The following is a 6,490-nucleotide window of genomic DNA, read 5'->3' on the forward strand; positions in this document are numbered from 1 at the left end:
TCTGCAACTCTCCAGTGCCCTGCCTCTGATGAGTGAGCAGTTTTATGTCAACCCGCAGAAATCCAAAAAGGAAAAAATAAATGTGGACTTCCAACTATTAGTTCAGCATGGGTCAAATGGCATTTGGTGTGGTGCAACATAATAACAAGGAAACAAGGGAAACATGCATGCTGTGTCAAAAACATCTTTATAATAGAGGACTTTTTTTTTCTTGCTTGGTTCAGCCTATATGGATGTTGTCTGGTTATAGGTATGAAAGCAGTCAGTATGCACAACAGAAACAACCAATGATATGCACGTTGAATGAGGGGGTGTATTCTAATCAGCTCTGTACACCATATAACAAGTGACCTCAGTGTAGAAGACATTTTCAGAAATACAAGGATTTGGCAATTTCATCATATAAAAAAGTGGTTGTAGTGTGTCTGTCAATCAAATGCAAACCTCCCCCAAACACACACACACACACACACACACACACACTTCACACTTCACACTTCACACTTATTATAAACTAAATTGGTATAAACTAGAAATTAGCATTCTAAAGCATTACAATGACTGTCTTTGCCTTATCCCCAGTAATATTTTCTTGCTGGCTGTGCACTTTTCAACTCTTTATTATGAGTAACAATAATTGAGTGAGCCCTTGGCATTTTTTTCTTCATATCCTAGAATGTGATTAAAAAAAACAACTTTTGTTGTAGACGTTGAGATGAATGCATATGCGTATGAAGCAAAAGATGCAATAATTGCTTTATACAAATTGACATGAAAAAAAGTAATTAAGTACGTAGTAGTTTAAGTTCTTCACTTTGACCAGTGATTAATATTTGTAAAATGCATCAAACAAAATAAGTGCTAAAATTAAAGTTAAGAGGGTTTTACCTGCATAGAGAAAGTTTTGGCATCTCCAAAGAGGTTTTAGCCAGCGATAAAAGAAAAACCCAAGCACCAAAGTGTCTGATTTTCAGCAGCCAGCCTCCCTCTCATCCACAGCTGCTATATTTTACATATGCGGATTGCTCGCTCTCCCGGTGACCATCAGCGCACCATAAAGCCAGCTGTTCATATTAATTAAACAAACTGGACTTTGGGGTCAAATGTAGTCAGATCCGGACCCAGGTCCTGGATGTGAAAGCCCCCTTACTGCTAAGGATGGGTCTCGAGACCCGGTTCTATTAGGACACGGTTCCAAATTTCAAAAAAAACCCTAAAATCAATAAGGTCCAAGCTTATCGATACTGGTATCGAGACTAGTGGATCATATAACGTTATGTCTAAAAATAGATACATGCGGCAACCGGAGAAATGATTTACGAGCACAGCGTGTGCGTGAAGACCATAGGTAAAGACTAGCCCCTTTGAAATCATTCAAAAACATAGTCGGACTGGCTACCAAGAGCACCACTCTGTGGGCTGCTTAATCACCTTTTAAAAAAAAAAAAAAAAACAGAAACAGAAGACGGTTACAGACTGCGGATCAAATGCAAAGTTTAACTATAATAATAGTGTGAAATAATTTTTACTGTACTGTTACTTAAAGTAGGCTGATAAATCTCTATGGAGGGTTGCTGTGAAAAAATACAGGCAAGGCAATTCTCTGTTCACAGGAACGGCGCATGTTAAAATCCGATGCTAATAAAATCGGTATCGGCTGGTCAAACTCAATGAAAAATCGGCCTAAAAATTTTAATCAGTGCATCTCTATCGATAATGGTATTGATAAAGACTTGGATCATTCAGCAGTCTCGAAAATGGTTTCAATATCAATAAAAATGAACAATCCCCCATCCCTACTTACTACATTATATTTTGAATGCCAACAGAATTTTCTGTTTTCCTTGACAGACATTTTCAACATAAATTGGTGCCTGTAAATGCAGGAAATGAAGTCTTTGACGCTCAAAATCCTCCCCCCACTTAATGTGTCACCCCAAAGGCCTATTCTGAGCCACGAAAAAAGTAATGAAAGTAAATGACTTCTGTGCAATTACTGATGTTTAATCAAAAGTTAACAAGACATTGTTAATTATTTTAAGCAAATATGTCTCACATTGTATTTGTGTTCTTCATGCAGAGGATACAAACAAATTATGCACATATGCTTGTCAGCATGCAAATGCAAACACACACGATTGCAACACTTATAAAGAGGCATTAAATACAAATGTGTGGTTTTCTCAGTTGCCCCAGGATTGTTGGTATTGCACTATGAAATTGAGTGTCTCTGTATCTCAAACGTCTCATTAAAAAAAGCCAGTTTTCCCTATTTCACTCGTTTCATGAACAAATAAGATAGCCACGGAACAGACCTGAGGCTCATCATCCAGCTGGGTTTTTTTGCTCATATAATATGATATGATAATTTATCAACCCAGACAAATAAGTACAATTCCGCTGGTAGCTACAGTGTGGGTGAGAGCTGACTGAACAAGTAACTTTGTTCCTTTGAAGCCTGAAAGCAGACAACAATACTGTGCGTTTGAATGCCACTAGTGGTTATATTGTTGCACATCAACAATAAGAAAGCTGGGAAGAAAAGCAGGCATCAGCTGTATGTGCCATGTTGCTGGAATCTGCTGCATTCTTGTCCATCTTAAACACTGAATCATACATTCAATCAATTTATTATTTATCACATGAAATCAGATAGAAGCTCCGCCTGAGCCTCACAGTGCTGGCCTTCTAGCCTTTTCCTTGCAGCGCCTGGTGTAAATATCCTATAAGCAGGGTAGGGCACCGCCTATGTGATGTTCAGCTGAACAAACCACTTTTTGCAGGGCCTTGCGGTCCTGTTCCCGGCCAGAACAATCTCAATGATGCAGGAGTAAAAAATTCACAGTATTTGAAGGGATACCCGGAATTTCCTCAGGTGTCTGAGGTGAAACACTCTCTGCCTTGCTTTCCTCACCACTGCATCAGTATGCAGCACCCAGGTCAGACTCTTGGTGATGTGCACACCAAGGTACTTAAAGCTGTCCACTCTCTCCACTGAGGACATGTTGATATCATGGGGGGCATAGTTCCTTTGCTGTTTCTTCCAAAATGTCTACTATCATCTCTTTAGTCTTGCTGACATTTCTTTAGTCTTGCTGACATTTACTTTATTTTAATTTACAGTCCTTATCATGAGCACCCACTGTTATGCAGTCTACTGACTGTTGCACACAGATTGTACAAAAGAATAGGGACACACATGAAATACACTAATGAGGTGAATCCAGTTAAAAGCTAGTATCTCTTTGGAAGTGCCAAAACTCATTGTATATACCCTGCCATATGGAAGGGGAAACAGGAGTTGAGACAAAAATAATTTGCCTAACCTTTATTTATTCCGGCAAATCCCATTGACATAACATTTTTTTAAGGGGAAACCCTAAATACATGTACAATAATACAAGAGTATGAAGAATATGAATATAAATAAAAACATGACAGCAAACAGCACATGAAATAGTAAATATGTGGTTGAGAATTTAAAAAAAGTGTAATTTAGTATGATACCTGAAGTCTGAAACAATGCCAAAATTAATTCCAGTATTTATGTTGTATTTGGCAAATATCCAGTGGCAATGAAATTCATATTTTTCTTAATTAAGTTGCATTCCACCTCAACATACTTCCATCCTTCCCACATACATGGTTTTATGGTCTTATGAAATATACTGTATATGTATCCTTTATGCGACTACAATTATACTCCTGACATTACATTTGCCTTTTCTTCACTGAGCCATTCTAAGCTATGAACCGCCGTCTTCCTTCTCATCGTTCTCCCTCTCTCAAGCACACATAAACACCCACATACATAAATAAAGCACTCAAACTCTTTCCATCCACCAAGAAGGGAGCAATATGTCCCAATTCAGGAGCTGCCAATCAACTATCAGCAAGCGTGAGGAGTCCGTCAGGACCAGAATGATTAATATGCATGTGTGTAGGCTACTCTTCCCAATATACTGTGTGAGGGGGTAGAGTGGGCATTTACTCTTGCAGGCATGGATATAGCATGACAGACATGGCATGCAATCATGGTCTTAACATTGGGAGGAAATCTTTTTCCAATCACTAAGGCATACTAATGTTTGTTGATGATATTGTTCAGAACAAAAAATAACATGAAACCACTAGTCATGTACAATAAGTGTGACGAATAGAGGTACAAGCCAAAAATGGTATACTTTAGTACACAATTTGCCACCAACATACTGAATCTGTGTGAGGTTGAATTTCCTTTTAAGCACACTGTGCAGCTCAAGGACCCCTGGAGAGAGAATAACAGACACTCTACATGACAGAGTGTTACTAGCCTGTAGCACAAAGTACAATATGGAGCAAGCAGCAGCAGCCTCAAAGTTTAAGGGCTGGGTTTTGAATAGGAAGATGCTCTAGAGAAATTGTACTGTGGACATGAATAGATCCCTTGCAATTGTGAATGTGTGAAACTCTGTAGGTATCTGTAAGTTTCTCCCATACATAGTTTATACTTGGGTGGGCCGCCCCAATAGATTGAGACCCACCTAGGTAGATAAAATCCGAATAACATATTTTTTTTTCAAACAACAATGTTATTTTATAGCACACAGACTAGCAGCCTCCAGCCCCTCACTCTCGAGAAGTCGCGTACATGTAACAGCGTCAACAACGATTCACTTCAGGCTCAAAGGCTAATGTTAATGTCAGTATTAGCTGTACTGATCCGATACCAGCGTATCATATATTTCATTATGTTTTAACAACTTTATACTACTATCCCTGTATGGATGTGATATTATTTCTATCTTTGTTGTCAGTCTGGCTCAGGTTAAACTCTTTGTGAAACATGAACAAACACAAACAATGAATGCCACAGAACTTTCTTTTATTATCCAGTTTGACAGTCAGTAATAACGGAAAAAGAACATAAATAAACTACTTTAACGTAGATTTTCTTTAGGGCTGTATTATGTGGTATCGGATCGGTGCATAAACTCCAGTACTTCCCGATACCGATAGCAGCATTTTAGGCAGTATCGGAGACAATACCGATACTGGTATCGGAACATCTCTAATAGTAAGTTAGTTAAAATCACTTTAATATATGCATAGGAAAACCCAATCAACAATCATTCCTTCAATCATCGATATACGATCTGATCGCCAATCGGCACAAGCCTATTAGCAACAGCTAGCCTACTGGGCTTTTATCAGAGGTTTCCAAATAGATTTCAGAATAAATGGACCTGTTGGTGTGACAAATTCAAAAGACTTTTCTGAACTTTAGTAGCCATATCACCAGACTGAAAGACATAAGCAACTATATCATGCAAATTAAATTGTGTAGGCAGTCACATGTGCTTTAAGCACCGAGTTAAACCTGAGGAGCTATTTCGAGTGAAACACACAACCTTCGCAAGTCACTAGGGGTGGAACGGTACATGTATTCGTATTGAACCGAAACGGTACGGGCGTCTCGGTTCGGTACATGAATTTACACGGAGAATACACGGTATAAAAATAAATAACACTCGCGTGCAAATGAATTAATGTAATGTGGAACTACTGTTACATGCATTTCTTAGGGACACCTAATCTGTAGCCCCGCCTTAGCTCTGAAGCTCCCAAGCTCCGCCTACATGTCAAGTCGGTCCAGTGAGTCCACACCAGAGCCATGTCTTTCTCTATCACTCTGGTCCACACGAAGCAAACTAGTCCCTTCCATGTACAACCAAACACTGATGTACTGTAGCCCTTCTTGCCTTGACCACAAATGGCTTCCAGGCCCATTTGCTTCGCTGTCAGCTCCGCTTTCAGCTCCGCTTTTAGCTCCGCCTTTAGCTTCACTAAAGCTTTTGCTTTTGCTAACGCCACACTTCGCCAACTGCTCTGTGTAACCGAAGCTTCTCTTTTAACATCCCTGCTCTGTGCATTCACATATGAGAGCAGCGCTTGTCTCCCATATCACACTACTAGCTGATTGTCTTATTTTGTTTAGCTACAAGTTACAGATGGAGTCTGGAGATGATGCAGGGTAGCCTACTTATTGTTTACTGTTTACATCTTACTTTATACTAGGGCTGAACGATTAATTGCATTTTCGATAATATCGCGATATGTTAAAACGCGATTTCCTAATCGCAAAGTCTGCGATTTGGTCACATGACTCGCGAGAGCAATCAGTCTGCACTCCGTAGAGAAAGCATCAACTAGCATGCTAACGCTACACTGTACCTTGAGCTGATTTCTGTCATTCAAACAACTCTGAGTTGTAGTTTAAAACTTTTACAGCCATTTTAATAAAATGAAGGGTTTTATTCGGGCTTGAGTCTATACATGCAGTTAATGGATACAGGCACACAGAACTCAAGGCTTGATTGGCAACGATTAGCTCTGATTAGCGGTTAGCTCTGATTAGCGGTTAGCTCCGGTTAGCGGTTAGCTCCGTTATAAAGATATGAGGGGAGGAGCTGCCACTGACAGGAGTAACAACCAGACTGATAAAAGACGT

This window comes from Sander lucioperca, chromosome 8 (assembly GCF_008315115.2).
Source record: "Sander lucioperca isolate FBNREF2018 chromosome 8, SLUC_FBN_1.2, whole genome shotgun sequence".
Lineage (NCBI taxonomy): Eukaryota > Metazoa > Chordata > Actinopteri > Perciformes > Percidae > Sander > Sander lucioperca.